Below are 25,801 nucleotides of genomic sequence, written 5' to 3' on the forward strand. Positions count from 1 at the left end.
ACTGAAGCATTCAGGAGGGCATTTGATAATTATTTGGAGAGAAATGGTGCACAGGGATATGGGGTAAAAGCAAGAGATTAGTACTAGATAATCAAATCAGTGTCGGCAAAATGGGCCGAAAGTCCTCCTTCTGCGTCATAAAAATTCTGTGGTTCTGCGATGAATGTTGTACGTGCTTATATTAAATTCTTTTTAATAACAGATTAATGATCTTTTAAAATAATTGAGAAATACTCTCATCTTAAGTGTGCGTATACAATAACACAGCAGATAGCATTTTGAAGAGGGAGAACATTTCTTAAAAACAGGTCAATTTGAGTAAGAATCTTACCTGGCTCCAGTCTTAGAATCCTTTATTTGATAATAAGCTTGTGACCAGCCTGTGTTGGGAATTTAATTAAAACTTCGAAATGCTGGTTGTGCAGACTTTTAAATATCATCATTTTCTCTCCAGCAAACTTTGGTCAATTTATCTGGCGCAGTTCCATTCCATGTGCTATTTAAGGGGAATGTTTGTCTGCAGAGTTGGAAGGCAAATGGCTATTTTTGTAAATAAACCTTTGAACAGACCTTTTCTTCAGGAGCTTGAAGGAGAATTACTGTATCTGATATCACTTTCTAAACCCCATAACATAATTTCCTTTGTGGCCAGATCATTCTCCCTTGTCCATCTCCTGTATACAGTTTTCAATGCTCTTCAGCAATCTTGGTTTCTGTCATGCTTTATTTGTCACACCGCTTTACCAGCTTATATTTCTGGCTTGTTTTCTTTTTAATTCTGCTAAGCTTAATAAAAAGTCTGCTTGATCCTTATGCGCACCCTATATACCTTTACTTATTCTGTTACTGTCCTATACGACATGCGGAAAGACATTGAATTGTTCGCTGCATCTAAGAGAATTTAGTGTGAGATTTTGTTCTATGTTACAAAAATAAAGGTTCATTCATCCATAGAGAAGGAAAAGAAAAGTAACAGAAAATGCTGGAAATCTGAAATCAATTCAAAGAACATGCTAGAAACACAGCAGGCTTGCCAGTAGCTGTCATAAAAAAGGAATGGTCTCCATTGCCAAATTTTCCTGCTGCAGATTTAATGATTCTTAAGTTTCTTTCAAATCCCTTCTTGATCCTTCCCCACCACCTCGTATTCCCAGCTCTGCATCCACTGCTTCTTATGTTAGATTCCTCCTTTCTCCTGCACCATCCGTGTCACCACCAGTCATTATTCTTTCACAGTTTCACTACCCAAACTCCCTCCCCAAATATCATCTTTGCCATCTCTTGTATGCCTTTGAAATGTCTCTTGGAAACCCTCCTCTTTGACTAGGACTTTAGACTCAAATCCTTTTTGTTGCTGTTTCCTCTTTTATTATCCAGCATGTGGGATCATAAACATGGACAAAGCTCCAATAAAGAAGGGAAGACAGGTTCCTTTGAAAATGCTTGTGGTGATTATATTTGCCATTTAGGGAATTGCCTCAAGCTTAGGTAAGGGTCTGGGGTTCTCCATTGCAGTCTGTGATCCATGGCAGAACCAACTGGTTTTCGGTGGGGTTGACATAAAAGTGAAAATACCAAGGGATGGCAGTTGCTTTCAAGGAGAGAATTGTTTTGGGAAATTGTCTTGTGTTTCCTCAATGCAGACATAATGAAGACAATGAGAAACTAACTTCAGTAATTTTTTCCTTGTCCATGCTGCCCATTGAAATTGAAAATGGAAGTCGCCAACATGCAATTGAAAAGGAGAATGCAAGTCCTGTCTTTAGGTAGATCAGACATTTAGATAGAGTTCGATGTGTCTGAGTGGAATGAGGATTAGGAGGGAGATTAACGCTGGCTGAGATCAGCTGGGCTTTCATTTTGCTATATTTTAATGTGATTCAATGCCTCCACAAATTTCCACCATTCTGTTCTACACATTTGAGACAATTTTTTGACATGCGAGGAATCTCATGGTAATGTTCATTGTGAATTTCCTAAGAGTGATGTTTGCTCCACCTTTCAATAGCTGATTGAGGCAGGGGGAGGTGGGGTTGGGGTGGGTGGATGTTTGCAGGTAAAGGGCTGGAAAAATGGGAAGCCTTCCAAAATGAAATAATGAAAGTCCAGAGATAGTATGTTCCTGTTAGGGTGAAAGGCAAGGCTGGTAGGTATAGGGAATGCTGAATGGCTACAAAAAATTGAGGTTTTTGTCAAGAAAAAGAAGAAAACATATATCAGGTATAGACAGCAGACATTGAGTCAATCCTTAGAAGTGATTAAAGGCAGTAGGAGTATACTTAAGAGGAAAATCAAGAGGGCAAAACAGGGACACAAGAAAGCAGTGACAAGTAGGGTTAAGGAAAATTCAAAGGGATTTTATAACTACTTTAAGGAGAAAAGGGGAACTAGGAAAAGAATAGGCCCCCTCAAAGATCAGCAAAGCGGTCTTTGTATGGAGCCACACAAGATGGGGGGAGATACTAAATGAGTATTTTGTATCAGTGTTTACTGTGGAGAAGGACATGGAAGGTATAGAATGTGGGGAAATAAATTGTGACATCTTGAAAAATGTCCATTTTGCAGAGAAGGTGCTGGATGTCTTAAAATGCATAAAAGTGGATAAATCCCCAGGGCCTGATTAGGTGTACCCTAGAGCTCTATGGAAAGCTAGAGAAATGATTGCTGGGCCTCTTACTGAAATATTTGGATCATCAATAGTCACAGATGAGGTGCTGGAAGACTGGAAGTTGTTTTACGTGGTGCCACTATTTAAGAAAGGTGGGAAGGAAAAGCTAGGGAATTATAGACTGGTGAGCCTGGCATTGGAGGGTCTCCTGAGAGATAGGATTTACATGTATTTGGAAATACAAGGACTGATTAAGGATAGTCAACTCGTCTTTGTGCTTGGGAAATCATGTCTAATTAACTTGACTGAGTTTTTTGAAGAAGTAATGAAGAGGATTGATGAGGGCAGAGTGGTGGACTAGATCTATATGGACTTCAATAAGGCATTCAACAAGGTTCCTCGTGATAGATTGGTAAGCAGGGTTAGATCACATGGAATTGAGGGAGAACTAGCCATTTGGATACATAACTGACTAGAAGGCAGAAGACAGGGAGTGGTGATGGAGGGTTGCTTTTCAGATTGGAGGCCTGTGGTGTGCCACAAGGATCGGTGCTGGGTCTGCTGCTTTTTGTTATTTATATAAATGATTTGGATGTGAACATTGGAGGTACAGTTAGTAAGTTTGCAGATGATACCAAAATTGGAGGTATAGTGGACAGCAAAGAAGCTTACCTCAGAGTACAAAAGGATCTTGTTCAGATGGGACAATGGGCCAAGAAAGGGCAGATGGAGTTTAATTTAGAAAAATATGAGGTGCTGCATTTTTCAAAGGCAAAACAGGGCAGGACTTATTCACTTAATGGTAAGGTCCTGGGGACTGTTGCTCAAAGAGACCTTGAAGTGTAGATTCACTGTTTCTTGAAAGTGGAGTCACGGGTAGATTGGATAGTGAAGGCGGCATTTTGTATGCTTTTCTTTATTGCTCAGTGCACTGAGCATTGGAATTAGGAGCTGTACAGGACATTGGTTAGGCCACTTTTGGAATATTGTGTGCAAATCTGGTCTCTCTCCTATCTGAAGGATGTTGTGAAATTTGGAAGGGTTCAGAAAAGACTTACAAGGATGTTGCCAGTATTAGAAGGCTTGAGCTACAGGGAGAGGCTGAATAGATTGGGGTTGTTTCCCTGGAGCTTTGGAGGCTGAGGATGACCTTGTAGAGGTTTATAAAATCATGATGGGCATGGATAGGTTAAATAGACAAGGTCTTTCCCCTCGGTTGGGGATGTCCATAACTGGAGGGCATAGGTTCAGGGTGAGAGGGGAAAGATTTAAAAGAGACCTGAAAAACAAGATTTTCATGCAGAGGGTGATGCGTGTATGGAATGAGCTGCTAAAGGAAGTGGTAGAGGCTGGTACAATTACAACATTTAAAAGGCACCTGGATGGGTATGTGAATAGGAAAGGTTTAGAGGGATATGGGCCAAGTACTGCCAAATGGGACAATATTAGTTTGGTGTATTTGGTCAGCATGGACAAGTTGGACCAAAGGGTCGGTTTCTGTACTGTACGTCTCTATGACTATATGATATTGACATTCATAATCTCTTTGTTGCTGTAGATTATTTCTGAGATGGACCCTTCATGGGGTTGACTATCCCAGCTGAATAGGAGGACAGGATTTAAAAAACAAGAGGCAGATGTATCATAAAGGATTAGCGAAATAGAACAACATATGAACAAATCCTTTTCAATGCTGGAGAATGACAAAATCCGTAGAACATGTCAGATGATGCACAAAGGTCATTGCTATCAAACTGGTGAATAAAGCAGCAACATAAAGAGTATAAAGGGCAATTTGACTGGTTGAAACTAGTATGAAAATGGAAGAACCAGCTAAAGTTGCTAAAGATTAATGTACATGACAGAAAGCTGCAGAGAAACCAGAAAGAAACTGATTTTATTCATGTTCTTCACATTGGTTGGAATAGCACTTGGAATTTGAAGTAATATAGGATGTAAGAAAAAGGCCAGTCATGTAAATAATTGCAACACTTCCTGCGACCACTAATTAAATTCTCCAGATTAATGTGATGAACCACATCTCCTTTTAGGCTGCAATTAGTTTCACACAGAGATGGAAACAGACAGATGCATGTAATGTTACTGGACCCAGAATTCAGAGGCTCAGGCTAATGCTAAGGTGATATGTGTTCAAGTTCCACACCGGCAGCTGATATAATTTTAATTCAATTACTAAATCTGAAATTGATAGCTACTCTCAATAATGTTGACTGTGATTCTAGATCAACCATAACATCTCTTTTAGCTGCCCTCTAAATTGGTCTAGCAAACTAATTAAGAATGGGAAATAAATGTAACACTTACATTACATACACTGAATGTTGAATGATATAATTGATGGAGTGTGTTGTGGGTGATCTTACAGCTATTTTTGTGTTTCTCCTGCGTACACTTCTGCTATTGAGAGGTGCTAAGAAGGTTGACATAACACAGTGAAACCTGGAAATGGTGATGCTGTACACTTAAGTTCCATATACAATTATACAAGATGCCTTCAGACCAGTTCCATCCTTACCCTAATCTAGGTTTCAATAGATTGTCCGATATGTAATCCAACCCTATCTGTCATTGGCTGTTCATACAAATTGGGGCACGGTTAGTCCCTGTTCCAACACAGCTTAGATTCCCGTCCAGACAGGCCACTGACCTTTAGAACAGCTAAATGACATCATAACATGTGACACTCTGTTATAAAGGTACTCTACACACTTTCAGTTATTCTCTCAGTGTATTGGAGTCAGTATAGTTGTTGTTCGGTCAGTTATGTGTACACAGTGTACAGCATAAGTCCGCGGCATTATAGCAAAGTCTGTCTCTACTTTATGGTATATTTAATGTGCACTCACAAAAGGGCAGCACTCAGAGCATAATAGAATGGCAGTGATTTTGGATCAAGGACACTGCTTCATGCTGGCACAAGATGGTGGCAGCAATGGGCACTAAAAGCTAATCGTGACACAGTGCCAGCTGGTTGGTACTAAAGGCTGAAAAGGCATAATGTAAAATGTAAAGTTGTCAATTCCCACTCTATCATTAGAGAGGGAGAGAGGTAGGTGTTGGTATAACCCGAGGGTCACCACACCACAGGTGAGGAGTGAGGTCAAGAAGGAATCTTCATGGTAACCTCTGCCTGCATAGGAATTAAACCAATGCTATTGGCATTGCTGTGCATAGCAAACCAGCTCTCCAGTCAACTGAACTATGAAGAAAAGGATAGCAACTATGAATAAATCTTTTACCAATAGTCATTCATCATCACCTGCCTCATTCCAAACAGAAGTTACCATCCAAGACTAAAGTAACAACAACCAAGACTAATGTACTGCAAACCTTTACTGAAGTGTAGCAAGGTCAATAGAGAAGAAACAATTGCAAGTTCTCTCTTTTAAAAAAGCAACAGTTTTAAAAGGTGCCAAAGGACAACAAAAACCTACCATATTCATCCTAGAATGAAATACAAGAGAAAAAAACCTAAATAAATCCTACTGATTAAATAGACCTTACCTGTGTCTAGACATTGGTCAATTCCACTTTTTTATTTCTTAGAAAATGTATGAAACCAAAGAAAAGAGCATCACCACTCTCTTTGTAGGCACAAACAATACTTAGAGATATATCTGTGACTTTAAAAATAGAACAAGAAGAACAAAAAGAGTGGAGTCAATCATTAAAATAAAATGAAAAACACTAAACTACAATACAGTTTCTTGGACTGATATTTTTAACGGGTATAAAGAGTTCAGTAAAGGTGGAAGCAAACATCTGAGTGCAGATTGCCATGCCATTGATATTATGTCAGAATTTTACTTATTCAAATAAACTTTACTTTCTATACCAAGGCATAGCTAATCAAGATGTATTAACAGTCAAACTCTTTATTGGTTTGAGGAAGCAAAGGGTTACCAAGAGTCAAATTCTCTAGCAGTCTGAATGATGATCACAAACATTCTGACAAAAGTTTCCAGATTTCAGAAGATCAACTCAAAGATTAAGTAAATTCAGGGTGCAAAGACTTGAATTCTTTGGTGGTAATATATTGGCATGAATTGAGAATAAGGAGAAAATGAGGACTACAGATACTGGAGATCAGAGTCGAGTGTGTGATGCTGGAAAAGCACAGCAGGTCAGGCAGCGTCCAAGGAGCAGGGGAATTGATGTTTTGTTCACAAGCCCTTCATTAGGAATTGAGAATTGGTTAGCAGTCAGAAAACAGAAGAATAAATGAGTCTTTTCTGGATGGAAGGCAAGTGGAATACTCCAGGGATCAGTTCTTTAACCATAGCTGTTCAAAATGCTAATGATGCAAAATTAGGTGGGATCGTGAGTGGTAAGGAGGCTGTAAAGCACTTCAAGGCAATTTAGATAAGTTGAATAACTGGACAAATACTTGGCAGGTGCAGTGTAATGTGGATAAGTTTGAAATTGTCCACATTGGTGGGAAAAACAGAATCGCAGGATTTTATTTAAATGGGGCTGGATTGGGAAATTTCAATACAGAAAAATTTTGGGGATCCTTATGTACTGGTCAATTAGAAGAAGCATGCAAGTGTAACAAACAATCATGAAGGTATATGGTATCTGGCCTCAATGCAAAAGGGTTTGAATACAATAGAAATGAAGTTTTTTTGTAGCTGTATAGAACCTTGGTGAGACCACCTGGGATATTGTGTGAAGCTTTGGTGTCCTTACTGAAGAAAAGATATACTTACACTGAGTGCAGCAAAACTTCATTTGACTGATTCCTGGGAAGGCAGGTTTGTTTTGAGGGGTTGGGTCAACTAGGCCTGTATTCACTAGAGTTTCAAAGAATGAAAGGGAATCTCTTTGAAAGATATAACAATCTGACATGTGGACTGGACAGATTGAAGCAGAGATAATGTTTTTTTCTAGCCAGGGGCGTAGATCAAGGGATTATGGACAGAGCATGTGAGGTCGGTAATCTCAGACTGAGATAAAGAGAAATTTCTTCATTCAAAAGTTGGTGAAGAACAGAATACTGTGGAGGCCAAGTTACTGAATATATTTAAGAATGAAATAGATTACTCGAGGCTGTAAGTGTCAAGGGACAGAGAGAGAGAGAGAGAGAGCAGGGTGTGGCATTGAGGCAGAGGACCAGCCATGATCACATTGAATAGTGGAGCAGGCATGATGGAACCTTGCAGAAACAATATGCATTCCCTATCTGTTATCACAAAAGGGTTGGTATTCTTGAAAGGGAAAATGATTTAAAAACAGTTTCTTGTCATGTGACATTCCATTACAAAGATACCCACCTCATCTCCAGTCACCTTCTTGGTATAATGGAGTCAGTGTAGTGTTGTCAGTCAGACTTCAATCTATTAAGTAAATAATATTATACATTAATGTCAATCAGCACAGAACCAAGACTGAGTAAATCACTGTGACATTATAGCAATGTAAGCAGTTTGTGCTGTTCATGAAATAGAAGACACTGGTCTCAACAAAAGTCTTATTGTATATGTAACATGAGCTAACATAAAGGGCAGCACTCAAACCATATTGCACTGACAAGGGTGCTTAACAGAAGAAACCACATCCTGGTGGCTGGCTTTTCGGGAGACATGCAACAAGTCAGTTCAAGTTGGTGTTTGATTGTGGAGATGGCTTTTCTACCACAGCAAGAGATAAACTTCATAATGAATTCTAGGAATATGGAAATGCAACAATTCATTTTGGAAGGCATAAACATTTAAATTTGAAGGCTAAATTAGGTAGTTTAATAAATTATAATAGATTTATTTAACCCTAGGATTCTTATTTTTTAAAAAAAGCTTTGCATTTATATTGTGTTCTTATAACTGCAGCCATCCCGATAATTTTGCTGTGAGTGAAACATTTTGGATATGTAGCTCTTGTTGCAATGTGAAGATTTTCTCCAAATTGCATGGATCTGGAAGTAGCTGAAATGCAGATTTTCCATGAGTACAGTCTAATACGGTTCAAACAATGAGTCAGTGTGTGCCAACTTTTCATCCCCACTGAGACCTAACAAAACTCATCCACACAGCGAAATAAAAGACTCCCGTTGTTAACTCCTGGTCAGAAGCCTAGTTTGCAAATTTAAGATATTAGGTTACTTCAGTAATGCTAGTGATTAATTTTTTTTTGCCATGTTAATACACATATGGTTAGAACCATTGGCATAAGAACAATCCAACAGATGATTCAGCCCACATGGCAATATGTCATTTCCTTGGTAGCAGTTTTATATTTTAACCATGAAGGCTTTAAGGAGCTGGCTGTACAGTTAATATGACACTGACATTTCTGGTGAGAAGCTATGTCAGTTAGTTCAGAATTGTATGCCAACTTTTTTAATGCCAATCCCACAACTGAATTCCTGATACCTCCTTTTGGCAGATAAAGCTTAACATCTAATCCGTCTTTTTGAAACCTTATGTCCAAAATTTCTTCTTGCCACTGAGGTGTTGCTTCCAGAAAGCATCATTCTGACTCAGGCAAATATTCATATAATTAGCAACACTGATTAACACTGACAAGAATGTTTGATGTTCCATGTATTCATGGGATTTCAATAGTGCATTGAGGGGAAAGCTCTGACAGCAATTTTGCCTTCCTTTTGCAAATAGTTCTTCCCACATTTAAAACTAGAATTTGCATTTAGTGATAACAGTAGGCAAATGCTTAGCATTGTCATATGACAGTTTTCTGTTCACTATTTTTAAAGGAAGCAATAACCTACTTAAATTAAACAGCTCAAATTGTTTGAAAGTTATCTCTTTGATGAGATGTCAAATCATATCTGCTATTTCAGGTGGATATACAGTATCTCACAAATATATATAGATGAAGATTAAGGGAATTATTTTGTGCTCTGACCTTTCTCATCATAAAAACAGTTTAGCTGATCATTCCAGTTTGCTGTTTGGAGAAGCTTGGTACCTGAACACTTGTTAGCTCAATTGACTAGAAAGCTAGATTACAATATAGACTTAGTGGTAACAGTGTGGGTTTGATTTCTGCACCAAAAGACTCTCCTTCCTAGTCCTTTGCCTGAGGCACAGTGATCTTCAGGTTAGACCACCAACAGTTCTTTCTGTCCCTAATGGGAGAGCAATCCTGTGGCCCTCTAAGATGTCAGTGACTTTGCACTTTCATTCAAACATCATTTTAGTCTCCAGACCCTGTCTGATGGTAGAAATGGTCTGCATTTCTGTGGTTTATTATATGGAGATATATTGTGTTCAAATGCTTAACCTGGGATGAAAAGCAAGATAGGAACAGGAGTAGGCCATTCAGTCCTTAAGAGTGTTATATTACTCAATTGTATCACATCTGATTTAAATTTGGATTCCATCTATCCACCTTAGCTCCATAACCCTTGATAGCATTAGCTAACAAAAGAATGTTTATTTTGAAATTTCAAATTGACCTCACCTCAATTACTTTCTGATGGAGAGACAATTCCAGATTTCCACTGCACATTTTGTGATTTGATTTTTATAATGATTGGAACCAGATGGCTCTCATTGACTATGAGATTCTTGATTGGGCTTGTTAACCCAGGCCAATCAGGAAAGCCCTGGCCTGACTAATATAACCTGGGGACTCCCCTTCACTTTTTGATCAGGCAGCATTGTCCTTTGATGAGATGGGCCTTACTTGTCACTGGCCACTTGGGTGTTTCCTTTCTTCCTGGTGGTGGAAACTGAATAAAGACTTGTACACCTGTTGGCTTTTACTGTGTCTCACACCTGTACACACACACACAACATGGCTGCTGGGGAAAATATAAGCACTACTGCAGTTAGGCAGCAGTGTGGGGGAAGAAGAGGAAGAAGGAAAACAAAATAACCTGGGGACTTATTATCTCCTCAGGTCAAGAGACTGACTGAGTTGACTGGCCTCAGCCAGTGTATGATGCACAAGTAAATAAAGGGTGACTTGGTGATGCGTGTGTGTAGTAATTTCAGTTCCAAACTCCTCTAACAAAGGAAGTTGTTTCTCCATGTGCAGCTTAACAATTTTTCTAACATTATTAAGTACTTCATAGATAGATCACCTCTAGTCTTCTCAATGGAATAGCAGTTTATGTGGGGGACTCTCTGTGGGGCAATGATAGTATAGGAGACCTTAGTTTTAGATTAGATTAGATTAGATTACTTACAGTGTGGAAACAGGCCCTTCGGCCCAACAAGTCCACACCGCCCCGCCGAAGCGTAACCCACCCATACCCCTGCATCTACATCTACCCCTTACCTAACACTACGGGCAATTTAGCATAGCCAATTCACCTGACCTGCACATCTTTGGACTGTGGGAGGAAACCGGAGCACCCGGAGGAAACCCACGCAGACACGGGGAGAACGTGCAAACTCCACACAGTCAGTCGCCTGAGGCGGGAATTGAACCCAGGTCTCTGGCGCTGTGAGGCAGCAGTGCTAACCACTGTGCCACCGTGCTGCCCATATATGCTCCAGATATGGTGTATAGGTCAATTAGAAAATATCCACAAGTTTATATGTTCTCAACACTCCATAATAAGTTATTAATACTGATGTTGTTATTTCATGAACATGGTAATGAAATGTCCCACTCAATCATTAAAACAATTTGGATTGTAGAAGTAACAGTCAGAACACCAAAGTGCAATTTGATTTAAGTGTCACAAATTTAAAATTAATGGAAGGAAAATTGTTTGGCTGGCTGTGTATACAGGCATTCTTCAAAAATTCTGTTGTGGGATGGAGGTGTCACTGGCTGGCCACAATTATTGCTCATCCCTTGTTGCCCTCGAGAAAGTGGTGCTGAGCTTAAAAGTATTGTTATTTTTAGTTCACGCATTGGAAGGTCACTATCTGTTGCCCTTCCAAAATTCCTCTTGTTCTGAATAGCTTACTTGGCCAATTAAGATTCACAGATTTGGAGCCACATTTTGGCCAGACAGAATGAGGATGGCAGACTATCTTCCCCAAAGGGAATTAACCAACCAGATAATGTTTCACAACATTCAGTGATACTCCTATGGCTATTGTACCAAGGACTAGTTTTCATTTTACATCAGTAACCATGAATTGGAACTTTTAACTCTCAAATATTCACCAGGATTTTCTGATTAACTAAACGACTTTACTGTTGCACCACTTGCATGCATGGAACTGTATGAACTATGTCATTATATGTAACAAGCAAGCCAATTTTGAACTCTCCCCTTAATTATTTTTGTTTTTCAAGCTTCACTAACTTTTTTTTAAACTTTTGAATTTCTCACACTTCTTCACCCAGAAGGTGGTGAATCTTGGGAATTTGTTTTCTCGAGAATGTTGTGGGATCACTGAGCAAGTTTAAGACAGATAATTGATAGGTCTGTGGGCACAGTAACCTCAGGGGATATAGAGATACTGTGAGTAAGTTACATTGAGGTCAGTTTTCAGCCATGAATAATCTCATTGAATGGAAGACCAGGTTTGTTGGGTGAATGGCCTACTCATTTTCCGATGTTCCAAAGTTACACTGCCTATAACCTAGTTCACAACAAATTCCAAATAAAAACTGAAAGAACTGCGGATGCTGTAAATCAGAAACAAAAATTGCTGGAAAAGCTCAGCAGGTCTGGCAATTCTGTGAAGAGAAATCAGAGTTAATGTTTCGGGTGTGGTGATCCTTCCTCACAACAAATTCTATTTACTTTCACCGCTCTCTGATCTAAGCTGGATTACCTCATGTTCTGGCAAAAGTTCTAATGTAAAAGAGTTATTGTTGTGTTCAAATCCTCTCATAGAATCATGGAGTCATACAGCATAGAAACAATCCCTTCAGTCCAACTAATCCATGCTGACCATAATCCCACACTAAACCTGTATGCACTTGGCCCATATTTCTGAAACCTTTCTTATTAATGTATTTATCCAAATGTCTTTTAAATGCTGTAACTATCCCAAAATCTACCACTTCCTCAGGAGATTCATTCTACACATAAGTCAGTCTAAGTGTAAAAATGTTGACCCTCATGGTCTTTTTAAATCTTTCTCCTCTCACCTTAAAGATATGCCGACTAGCCTTGAAACCCCACACTATAAGGAAAAGATCCTTGTCACTCACCTTATCAAAGCCCCTCATGGTTTTATAAACCTCTACAAGGACACTCCTCAACCTCCTGTGGTCCAGTGAAAGAAGTCCCAGTTTTTCCAGTGTATTATAAATCTCAAACCCTCTTTTCGTGGCAACATCCTAGTAAATTTTCCTGAACTCTCAGTTTCATAATATCCTCCCTACAACAAGGCAATTAGAACTGCATGTAGTTCTCCACAACATGCCTCATCAATGTCCTGTACAACCTCAACATGACATCTCAACTCCTATAGTCAAAGGTCAGATAACGAAGGTAAACGTGCTAAACACCTCTTAATCACCCTGCCTACATGTGATGCAATTTGCAAAGAATAACGTACCTGAACTCTTAGGTGTCTCTGTTCTAAAACACTACAAAGGGCCTTGCCATTAATTGTATGTCTTGTCTTTTCTCGTATTACCAAAATGCAAAACCTCACATTCATCCAAATTAAATGCTGTCTGCCACTTCTCAGGTCATTGACCCAATTGACAATATCTGTTTGTAGTTTTCGATTATCTTCTTCACTGTCCACTATACCACCTATTTTGGTATCATCTACAAATTTATTAACCATGCCTCCTATATTCTCATCCAAATCATTTATATAAATGACAAACAAAAGTGGACCCAGCATCAATCCTTGTGTAACACACTGGTCATAGACCAAAAAACAACCTTCCACCACCATGCTCTCTCTCTCCTGCTACAAAGCCAATTTTGTATCCAATTGGCAAACTCATCCTGAACCCCATGTCACCCTACCACTACCATCTCCTCACTGTCTCTGTGCCCTCCCCCAGCCGCAAACACCTCCACAACGCTGCATTTGAATTCTGGTCTCCTGTGTGTCCACAATTTTCATTGTGTCAGTAATCACTTGGTTAGAACTTGATCTGTTGAATTCTTCCCTAGTTTTTTTTTTAAAAAAACAGACCTCTTTTACCAAGCTTCTGGTATCCTGAACTAGTATCTTTAAACGATTTGGTGTCTAACCTTGTTTGATAATCTTCCTGTGAAGTGCCTGGGGATGTTTTACAATGTCAAAGATTGTGTGGAAATACAAGTTGCTGTTGTTTAAACAATCGGAAAAGGAATTTCACAGAAATATGTCAACACTGTCATTACTAATGCTACAAAATCTAATTTCAATGTTAAGTTGAGTCAACAGTGACCTGCAATAGCAAATAATGCCCATATGAAATGTCACAGTTCTGCCTGTCATACAGAATCTGCTTTTTTTGCACTTTCTGTTTTAGCGGTGTAGAAAATCAGTTAGATTTCATCAATTTGATTCACAATGCTTGGAATTATGTCCAAGGTGTGTATATTCAAAATTAATCTTTAAAACTCTTCATCTAAGTCATTCAACACCTAGAAATTAATGTTTAACAAATTATATGCATATTTCACAATTTTTCATGTTTCTTCAACAGTTTTATCTCTTGCAGAGATGTTCACAATGGAAAGAGCAGGCTCTGTGAATCCAACAATCTCCTCCTTTACAATAATTTATGAGTGATAAAAATATTTTATTGCATATCATGCATTATTGTGCTATACCTATAATTTGCATTGTTTTACTATGCTGAAGTCAGTGTATAAATTGAGAATTTTGAAACAAAAATATATTCTTTGATGGATCTAGAATGAAGGGATATATAAGTTCAGTTATAAGACACAGGAATGAGAGGAGGAACATTTTTACACAGAGGGTTGTGAGATTGTGGAATGCATGACAAATGTTAATGACTGATGGAGATATCATTGGCAGAATATTATAGGGATCTGAGCGAATTGCATGATGTGTGAGATTTGAGATTTGTGCCAGAATTAGTGAAGAAGTTTGGGTGAGGCCCATCATGACATCAAGATATCTTTCTCTATCTTTTTATAGTTTTCACAAGTGGCAAGGTGAGACTCTAGCAAGGCAATGGTCAGTTGCCAATTAAGCTGGACTAATATTTATTAAACATCTTGTTAATGGATCAATTCACCTCATTAATGTCGAGGTTTCCGACTTTACCAACGTGCCAAACAAGCTAGATATTGAGAAGACATGATGTAGAAATCAGAGAAGGTACCTGGTGAATTCAGCTCACCACTTGCTTCTAAGGACATCCTCGTGTTAAAATACGATGTGGGAAAGTGTGAGGTTTTGGGCATTGGTAGAAAGAATGGAGGGAAAGACTATTTTCTAAATGGGAGAAAGGCTTCAGAAATCTTTAACACAAAAGGACTTGGGAGTCCTATTTCTGGATGCTGTTGAGGTTAACATGCAGGTCCAGTTGGTAGTTAGGAAGGCAAATGTAATGTTTGTATTCATTTCAAGAGGGCTAGAATACAAGAGCAGAGGTTGTATAAGGCTCCAGTCAAACTATATTTGGAATATTGTGGGCAGCTTTGGGCCCCATACCTAAGGAAGGATGTGTTGAATTTTGGAGGGGTTCCAGAGGAGATTTGCAGAAATAATTGTGGGGATGAAGCGCTTGTCATATGAGGAGCGGTTGAGGACTCAGGGTCTGTCTTTGATGGAGTTCAGAAGGTTGAGGGGGAATCTCATTGAAAATTACCAAACACTGGGAAGCCTGGATAGAGTGTATATATTAGTCACTGCTAGGAGAGACAAATATCCTCGGGTACACCCTCAGAATAGAGAGACCACCCTTTAGAACTGAAATGACAAGGAATTTCTTCAACCAGAGGATGGTGAATTCCATGGAACTTGTTGCCGCAGATGATGGTAGAGGTCAGTTTAATGAGTGTATTTAAGACAGAGATAGGTAGGTTGTGAATTAGCACGGGGATCAAGGGTTATGGGGAGCAAGCAGGAGAAAGGGATTGAGAAGTATATCAGCTTTGATTAAATGGAGGAGCAGACACGATGAGCTGAATGGTTGAATTTTGCTCCTGTACCTTCTGGTCTTATGGATGAATACTGGGCACCAACATCTCACAGTATGGTCCATGGGCACTACCCGCGCACACCCTGTATCCAAGGACACTGGTATCCTAAGTTTGTGGTAGCCTCTAACAACCCTCTCTGATGGTGCATCCTGAGCAAGATCCAACAGCAGGCATGCTTTAAATCAAGGAATGTGAAACAAGGCAAGTCAATAACAAGTCTCTTGTGATAAAGTTCATTGTTTCAAAGATAGACTTGGAATTACCATGTTGAGAGTGGCCCAGGGCTACTGTGGAACAAAATTCCATGGCTTGGACCTCATTACAAACCTCTTTTGCACTTGTAAAGAGAAATGAACAATGTTGTACAATATCCATGCTGTACAGCCCAAGTGAAGGATGAATCACTTTAATCTCAACAAATGAAGAGGCTTTTGCTTGTCTTGGGAAATCTGCAATTGATAAATACCTATCACAGGGCCTGATGCTTTTATTTATCATTATAATTTCTTTGCAATCCCAAATGTGAAACTCTAAAGACAGCTCAAGAAGCTAATGATGAGATTTTATAGGCCTGAGAGATGAGGAAGGTGAGATGTGTGGTAGAATTGAATCATAGAATCCCCTGTAGTGCGGAGACCCACACAGACACGGGGCAAACATGTAAGCTCCACATAGACAGTCACCCGAGGCTGGAATCGAAACTGCATCTCTGGTACTATGAGGCAGCAGTGCTAACCACTGAGCCACGGTGCCACCCAATTGGGTAATGTCCATCCTAACATCAGGAGTAAGTCATGCCTTTTGCTGAACGATGAGGTGGATCCTCACTTGACAGTGGCGAGTTGCCAATTAAGGTGGATCACAGCTTTTTAAATGCCAGAACTCAACTGATTCATACTCATCTTCAGGTCTCATCAAACACCCCTGACAGTTAGGTATTGAGAGACCTCAACGTGATTCAGTCTTGGAACACATGCCTGGTAATTACAGATTGCATTTGGCTGTGGAACTACTTCATATCAATCAATAGCAAGCTGCAACACAGGGCACAATCCATGGGCACAGCCCTTGTCCATGGACACTGGCGTCCATCATTTGCCACTCCCCTTACAACCATTATGGCACCTCTCCCACCCAATGGTTAGATTCTTGGGAAGCAGAGACTCACACTGCAGGGTGTGCCGGCACCTTGGGGGGAAACGACTACAACAGGACACATTGCATGCCGAGGCAGATACCCAGGCATGGATTGCTGCTTTACGCACTCCTAGAGAACATGGTGGTTCAGGACAAGTCAGGGTCAAGACAAGTCAGCCCTTGATCTCCGGGGGACTTGCTTGCTCTTTATCACTTGCTGACAGAGTGCCGAACCGCATGATTAGATGAGATTACTTATAGTGTGGAAACAGTCCCTTCGGCCCAACAAGTCCACACCGACCCTCCGAACAGCAACCCACCCAGATCCATTCCCCTACATTTACCCCTGCCCCTAACACTACGGGCAATTTAGCATGGCCAATTCACCTGACCTGCACATTTTTGGACTGTGGGAGGAAACCGGAGCACCCGGAGGAGGCCCATGCAGACGTGGGGAGAATGTGCAGACTCCACACAGACAGTTGCCTGAGGTGGGAATTGAACCCTGGTCTCTGGCACTGTGAGGCAGCAGTGCTAACCACTGTGCCACTGTGCTGCCCAAAAAGGATACAAAAATGCCCGCATCATTCCTGCCTTGCTGGGACTTGCCCCTCCTTGCTGCACCTGTTAATGTGTTAATGCTGTAGCCGGAGGCAAACGCTGTCAACACTGTGTGTTGAAGCTGTTTTGAGCAGACACTAAGACCTATCAGGGTCAGTGGAGGGAGATGGGTTGGGCATCTTGCTACATGGCAAATTGAACCACCTGCAGCATGTGCCAGGGGCCTATAACGTACCTGTACTCAATCATTTGGCCATGTTGAAAAGTGGGTGGGGGTTGGTCCTCAGTGCAGTATTGAGGGGCCAGTGTCAGTGAATGGGTCCTTGTCCTGTCAGTCACAGACACAGGTCCACTCACAGTCCAGGGGTTTGGTCACAGTCTCTCATTAGAGGACCTGTCGATGGTCTGTCAAGTGGTCATCAACCATCAAGTAGGACTGAAACCAGCAGTCAGGGAAACGTAACATCGGCCAGAGCACTACAAACACAGTGGGAAGACATCTGGTCTGTATGTCTAGGGGCTGCTCATCAAAGTTGGTCAGAAGCCAGGGGTGAATACTGTCCTTGGGGTGTGCCCATTGAGTGCAAGGGAATCTTGCAAGGGCAGTGAGGATGAGAATCACTGCCAAAGGACAGGGGAGTCAAGACTAGGGGGTGGGGTGGAAGGGAAGGCAGAGGTATTTGTTGAGGTTAGAATAAGGATAGTGATAGAGTCATAGAGATGTCCAGCATGGAAAAAGACCCAGCCTATTCAGCTTCTCCCTATAGCCCAAACCCTCCATCCCTGGCAACATCCTTGTAAATCTTTTATGAACCTTTTCAAGATTCACAACATCCTTCTTATTCGAGGGAGACCAGAATTGTATGCAATGTTCCAAAAGTGGCCTAATCAATGTCCTGTACAGCCACAATGTGACCTCCCAACTCCTGTACTAAATACTCTGACCAATAAAGGTAAGTTTATGAAATGTCTTTTTCACTATCCTATTGACCTGGGACTTCGCTTTGAAGAAACTATGAGCCTGCACTCCAAGGTCTCTTTGTTCAAGAACACTCCCCAGAACCTTCCCATTAAGTGTATAAGTCCTGCCCTGATATGCCTTTCCGAAATGCAGCACTTCACATTTATCTAAATTAAACTCCATCTGCCACTCCTCGGTCCATCCGATCAAGATCCCATTGTGCTCTGAGGTACCTTCCTTCGCTGTCCACTCCACCTGCAATTTTGGTATCATCTGCAAACTTACTAACTGTACCTCCCACATTCACATCCAAATCATTTATATAAATGACAAAAAAGCAGTGGACCCAGCACTGATCCTTGTGGCACACCACTGGTCACAGGCCTCCAGTCTGAAAAGCAACCCTCCCTGGAGAAACTCAAGGTGTATAAGGATCTGCTGGACAGCATTGGTGGGCATGATTCATAATGGGAGGTGGGGGGTGGTTTTTGGCATGGATCACAACAATGTCTTCCATAGGTGTGTGTAAAAAAGTAAGTGGGCATCATTGAATTGGAGAGTCCAGCTTCAGCGGGCAGGGAGAAAAACTAGAGGCAAAGTTTAATTTAGTGAGGCTGCACATTTGTGGGATAGGTGTGACTGGGTTGGTAAAATAAAAAGACACATCAAAGCTGTTGCCTGGAAGTTACAGTGTTGGAGGAGAGTACCTCATGACCAGATCGGCCGTGCAAATCCACTACGAGCTGTGTTCCCAGCCAACACTTGCCTTTTGCTGGATGCAAATTCTACCAGCAAAAGGCTGGGACAATGCCCAGCGTGGGCAGAATTGATGTCATTTTGAGGGATGAAAGGGCAGGATTCATGTCTGCTGGCTGTCAGGACAAACATACGAATCATATGTTGTAAACTCCAACTACATTTAATTTGTAATTATTTCTTCACACATAAACAAAGTATGAGCAGTGAACGTGCTTCGGGCTCAAATGTTTATCAGAGGCAAATTGCACCACCATTCGAGCTAGCCAAATTGATATTGTTATCTCAGTAAGGCAGAAGTTAGCAGGTGATAACTTACACCTTCTGAGGCAGGGTCACTGGACCCAAAATGTTAACTCTGATTTCTTTCCACAGAGAGTGCAGGACCTGGAGTGTAGGGAGGTTAGGAACATGGCATCAATCTCAAAGGAGGGTGCCTGTAAACGGGAAAGTTGCTTGAAGTGTGTATACTTCAATGCAAGAAGTATACGAAATAAGGTAGGTGAACTTGCAGCGTGGGTTGGTACCTGGGATTTCGATGTTGTGGCTATTATGGAGACATGGGTAGAACAGGGGCAGGATTGGCTGTTGCAGGTTCCAGGGTTTAAATGTTTTAGTAGGGTCAGAGGTGGGGGTAAAAGAGGGGGAGGTGTGGCATTGCTTGTCAAAGATAATATTACAGCGGTAGAAAGGACGATGGATGAAGACTCGCCATCTGAGGTAGTTTGGGCTGAGGTTAGAAATAGGAAAGGTGAGGTCACCCTGTTAGGAGTTTTCTATAGGCCTCCTAATGGACCTTGAGACGTAGAAGAAAGGATTGCGAGGATGATTCAGGAGAAGAGTGAAAGTAATAGGGTGGTTGTTATGGGGGTCTTTAACTTTCCAGATATTGACTGGGAAAGCTATAGCTTGAGTTTGTTAGATGGGTCAGTGTTTGTCCAATGTGTGCAGGAGGGTTTCCTGACACAATATGAAGACAAGCCAACAAGAGGTGAGGCCATACTGGATTTGGTTCTGGGTAACGAACCAGGCCAGGTGTTAGAATTGGAGGTAGGTGAGCACTTTGGGGACAGTGACCACAATTCGGTGACTTTTACTCTAGTGATGGAGAGGGATAAGTGTGCACTGCAGGGCAGGAGTTATAGCTGGGGGCAGGGAAATTATGATGCGGTGAGGCATGACTTCGGATGGGTGGCTTGGAAAAGTAGGCTTCAAGGCAAGGGCGCAATTGATATGTGGAGCTTGTTCAAGGAGCAACTATTGAGTGTCCTTGATAAGTATGTACCTGTCAGGCAGGGAGGAAAGGGTCATGTGAGGGAGCCGTGGTTTAATAAGGAATTGGAATCCCTTGTTAAAGGGAAGAGGGCGGCCTATGTAAAGATGAGGCGTGAAGGTTCAATTGGGGCTATTGAGAGTTATAAGGTAGCCAGGAAGGATCTGAAGAGAGAGCTAAGAGCAGCAAGGAGGGGACATGAAAAGTCCTTAGTTGGTAGGAATAGGGAAAACCCAAAGGCTTTCTATAGGTATGTCAGGAATAAAAGAATGACTTGGGTAGGAATAGGTCCAGTCAAGGATAGTAGTGGGAGGTTGCGTGTGGAGGCTGAAGAGATTGGGGAGACACTGAATGAATACTTTTCGTCAGTATTCACTCAGGAACAGGACATTGTTGCCGATGTGAATACTGAGTCACAATTAATTAGAATGGATGGCTTTGAGGTATGTAGGGAAAAGATGTTGGAAATTCTGGAAAGAGTGAAAATAGATAAGTCCCCTGGGCCTGATGGCATTTATCCTAGGATTCTCTGGGAAGCAAGGGAGGAGATTGCAGAGCCATTGGCCTTGATTTTTATGTCCTCATTGTCGACAGGAATAGTGCCAGAAGACTGGAGGATAGCAAATGTGGTTTCCTTGTTCAAGAAGGGGAGTAGGGATAACCCTAGTAACTATAGGCTGGTGAGTCTCACTTCTGTTGTGGGCAAAGTCTTAGTGAGATTTATGAATATCTGGATAGGAATAATGTGATCAAGGATAGTCAGCATGGTTTTATGAAGGGCAGGTCGTGCCTCACAAACCTTATTGAATTCTTTGAGAAGGTGACTAAGGTGGTGGAGGAGGGTAAAGCGGTAGATGTGGTGTATATGGATTTTAGTACGGCGTTTATAAGGTTCCCCATGGTAGGCTACTGCAAAAATTACGGAGGTATGGCATTGAGGGTGAGTTGGAGGTTTGGAATAGGAATTGGTTGGCTGGAAGAGGACAGAGGGTAGTAGTTGATGGTAAAGGTTCATCTTGGGGTGCAGTTACTAGCAGTGTTCTGCAAGGATCTGTTTTGGGACCATTGCTGTTTGTCATTTTTATAAATGACCTGGAGGAGGGGCTAGAAGGTTGGGTGAGCAAGTTTGCGGATGATACGAAAATTGGTGGAGTTGTTGACAGTGAGGAAGGATGTGGCAGGTTACAGCGGGATATAGATAAGCTGCAGAGCTGGGCAGAAAGGTGGCAAATGGAGTTCAGTGTAGGTAAGTGTGAAGTGATTCACTTTGGTAAGAGTAACAAGAAGATGGTCGGGCTAATGGTCGGATACTTGGTAGTGTGGATGAGCAGAGGGATCTTGGTGTCCATGTACACAGATCTCTGAAAGTTGCCACCCAGGTAAATAGTGCTGTGAAGAAGGCATATGGTGTACTGGCTTTTATTGGTAGAGGAATTGAGTTCTGGAGTCCTGAGGTCATGTTGCAGTTGTATAAGACTCTGGTGCGGCTGCATCTGGAGTAATGTGTGCAGTTTTGGTCGCCATACTATCGGAAGGATGTGGAGGCACTGGAACAGGTGCAGAGGAGGTTTACTAGGATGTTGCCTGGTATGGTAGGAAGATCGTATGAGGAAAGGCTGAGGCACTTGGGGCTGTTTTCATTGGAGAAAAGAAGGTTTAGGGGTGACTTGATAGAGGTGTACAAGATGATTAGGGGTTTAGATAGGGTTGACCATGAGAACCTTTTTCCACGTATGGAGTCAGCTATTACGAGGGGGCATAGCTTTAAATTAAGGGGTGGTAGGTATAGGACAGATGTTAGGGGTAGATTCTTTACTCAGCGAGTCATGAGTTCATGGAATGCCCTGCCAGTAGCAGTGATGGACTCTCCCTCTTTATGGGCATTTAAACGGGCATTGGATAGGCATATGGAGGATAGTGGGCTAGTGTAGGTTAGGTGGGCTTGGATTGGTGCAACTTCGAGGGCCAAAGGACCTGTACTGCGCTGTATTTTTCTATGTTCTATGTTCTATGTTCTAGAGGCTGCCAGACCCGCTGAGATTTTTCAGCAATTTTTTTGTGTTTTCAATAGTTAAGAGCTGGCTGTACAAAACCATCACAGACTGACAAGATCAAGATGCATTGCAAACTGCGGCATGTATTTGTTTATGCTTCCTTTTGCTGGCTGTAAATAATAATGGCTTATTTTCGGACTTGTCCAAATGCTTGTCTCCATGTTGTTCTTTTTCTACTGCACAATGATCATCCTTGGACATTGGGGAAAGAGTAGTGGAACTCAGAGAGTGTCTTCAGACAGGATGTATCTAAGGACAGATGAAAGCAGTGGCCTGGGTAGTTAAACAGTGATGGGATGGAGTTGCATGCCTGAGGCAGTGTCAGCTATGCAGGTTATGTGATGTGAGTACTGTGGCTTTGTGCTATTATGTGGCTAGTGAGGGGCAATGCCAGATGGCTAACTGTCCAAATGGACAGGATGGCATGGACACCAGGCATGCTAGTCTTTCAATGGATATCCGGTGAGTAATGAGTTGTTCTGGGAGCACTGTTTGATAAGATGGGGCTAGAATCAGATGTGAGGGATGATACAAAGACAGGAAAGGTTAGTTACATTTAGTGAAATCTAATGAGAGGTCTTGTTAGCTCTCACAGCGAGGATTCTCAAAAAAACGTGGCGCAACTCATACTTAAGCCAAAACTTCAGATTCAGCCCATGGTCTTCTCTGTTTGATAACAGACCACTAGATGGTGGTGTTGGGCTACTTTTCACATAAACTTTCCACACAGGAAAGATAATTAAAACTGATGGAATAGTTAAGACAGCAACAATGCACTGTTACTATATTTGTCCACATTAAACATTCCATGGCGTACTTGGAGATTTTCTTTGGTTTACTTCTGGATACTTGGAAAAACAATACTTTCAGTACTTAGCCCTGAATTTCTGGATTCATTCAGAATGGAGACACTTACCCATTTCAGTGTTAATCTCTTTTCTTCATTTGGCTTTGCTGTAGATTGGTCAGACAGCAAGTTGTGAAGGTGATAGACCTTCAAAGAGCGATAGATATCTTGAGTAAATCGGTAAAGATCTGGCAACTGGAAAACAATGTGGGAAAATGTGAATTGTCCATTTTGGCAGAAAGAATAAAAAGGAAGCATATTATTTAGACGGTGAGAGGTTGCAGAGCTCTGAGATACAGAGAGATCTGGGTGTCCTAGTGCATGAAACAAAGGTTGTATGCAGGTTCAGCATGTAATCAGGAAAGCTGTTCATTGAACTTATGAAAAGATACTAAATGTATTGGAAGCAATTCAGAGAAGGTTTGCCGGACTAACACCTGAAATGAACAGAAGAAAGGCTGAAGATATTAGGCCTGGATCTTCTGGATATTAGAGAATCATGTGTGACTTAATTAAAACAGATAAGGTCTTGAGGGGACCTGACCAGTTGGATGTTGAAAGGATGCTTCCTCTTGTTGGAGAATCTAGAACTTGGGGTCATTGCTGGAAAATAAGGGGTAACCTGTTTAAAACAAAGATGAAGAGATTTTCTTTCTCTCAGAGGGTTGAGAAGCTTTAGAATTCCCTTCCTCAAAAGGCAGCGGATGCAGAGACTTTAAACATGTTTAAGGTAGAGGTTAATAGATTCTTGATTACCAAAAGAATGGAAGATTACCAGTGATATGCTGGAGTATAGAGTTGAAACTAAAGTCTGATCAGCTGAAAGGAGGGGTAGGCTTGACGAATTTAGTGGCCTACTCCTTTTCCCTGTTCACATGTTCATTCTTTTATTTCCACTAACTAAATTAGTTTAGTAGTATTTTAAAACTTTTTTTCCATTTTATATTTTGACTGTATTTACTAAAATTAACACAGTCCCCATTCCATTATATTTGATTGTCTGTGAGTTAATCACTTCACTTCAGTTAGTTAATGGCAAGCTGGCTGAGGAACAGAGTTCAGTCACAACAGTATATATATATATATATAAGACACTGTTGCAGATGTCTTACTGCAAATTCATTCCAAGTGCATACTTCCGATTAGTGAAGGTAATCATGCTGCACATGGGCTATTTGTCATTAGTTTCTGTTTGGAGTTTGCAACTAACTCAACTGAGCACAAAACAAAACAAAGAACTGTGGATACTGAAGAGCTGAAACAAAAAGAGAAATTGTTGGAGAAATTCATCAGATCGGTGGTAACTGTGGAGAAAAGGTAAAGTTAATGTTTCAATCCAGTTCTGAAGAAGGTCACTGGACTTGAAACATTTAACCGTGGGCGGCATGGTGGCACAGTGGTTAGCACTGTTGCCTCACAGCGCCAGAGACCCACATTCAATTCTGCCTCAGGCAACTGTCTGTGTGGAGTTTGCACATTCTCCCCGTGTCTGTGTGGGTTTCCTCCGGGTGGTCTGGTTTCTTCCCACAGTCCAAAAAATGTGCAGGTTAGGTGAATTGGCCATGCTAAATTGCCCGTAGTGTTAGGTGAAGGGGTAATGTAGAGGAATGGGTATGGGTGGATTGCTCTTCGGAGGGTTGGTGTGGACATGTTGGGCCAAAGGGCCTGTTTCCACACTGTAAGTAATCTAATCTAGCTCTGCTTTTTCTCCACAGAAACTGCTGCACCTGCTCAGTTTCTCCAACAATTTCTGTTTCTGTTTGAGCATAAAATATCCAGCTCCTTTGTGTGTTTAAAAATAGTTGGGACAATGGGACCATGGCAAAAATCACAAATGTTTTCAGCACAGCCTTTTGCTTTTATAAACATGGAAGGGAAATTTGCCCAGCATTAATGGGTGATGCAGATACATTTTCTCAAATGACAAGCAGGCTTTAATTTTCATTATTCAAAATCGCCTGAGTTAGAAACCAAAGGGATTGCTCATCAGGAAAATTAATTGCCTGACTGGTGTTGGGTGGTTATTGAGTTCTGAAATTGGATGCATGTGATTTTGACTACCAACTCAGTTTACGAAAAATATTATGCACCGGACTGGTAAAGCATTGAGATTTCAGTTGTGAATCTTAGTAAATAATATGACTGGCCCCTGGGAAGGAATGACATCTGAAAGATAGGGCAGTAATCAAACAATTTACCTGAAAATCAGTGTTTTGAAGACTCAGAAATTGCTTTTATATTGTCCTTTTGGATCTAATAAAGCACGATCTAAATAATTAAGGACTTACGATTCAACATGACACTTGAATCAATTCCTTCAAATTACAATTTTATGAAGCCCTTCACAGGCAGAAAAACACCAAAATGAGTTGAATTCTTAGCCTGATGAATGATTAGATTAGATTCCCTACAGTGTGGAAACAGGTTCTTCGGCCCAACAAGCCCACACAGCCCATTTCCCTCTGACTAATGCATCTAACATTATGGGCAATTTAGCATGGCCAATTCACCTGACCTGCACATCTTTAGATTGTGGGAGGAAGCCAGAGCACCCGGAGGAAACCCGCACAGACGTGGGGAGAA

This window comes from Chiloscyllium punctatum, chromosome 3 (genome assembly GCF_047496795.1).
Source record: "Chiloscyllium punctatum isolate Juve2018m chromosome 3, sChiPun1.3, whole genome shotgun sequence".
Taxonomy (NCBI): domain Eukaryota; kingdom Metazoa; phylum Chordata; class Chondrichthyes; order Orectolobiformes; family Hemiscylliidae; genus Chiloscyllium; species Chiloscyllium punctatum.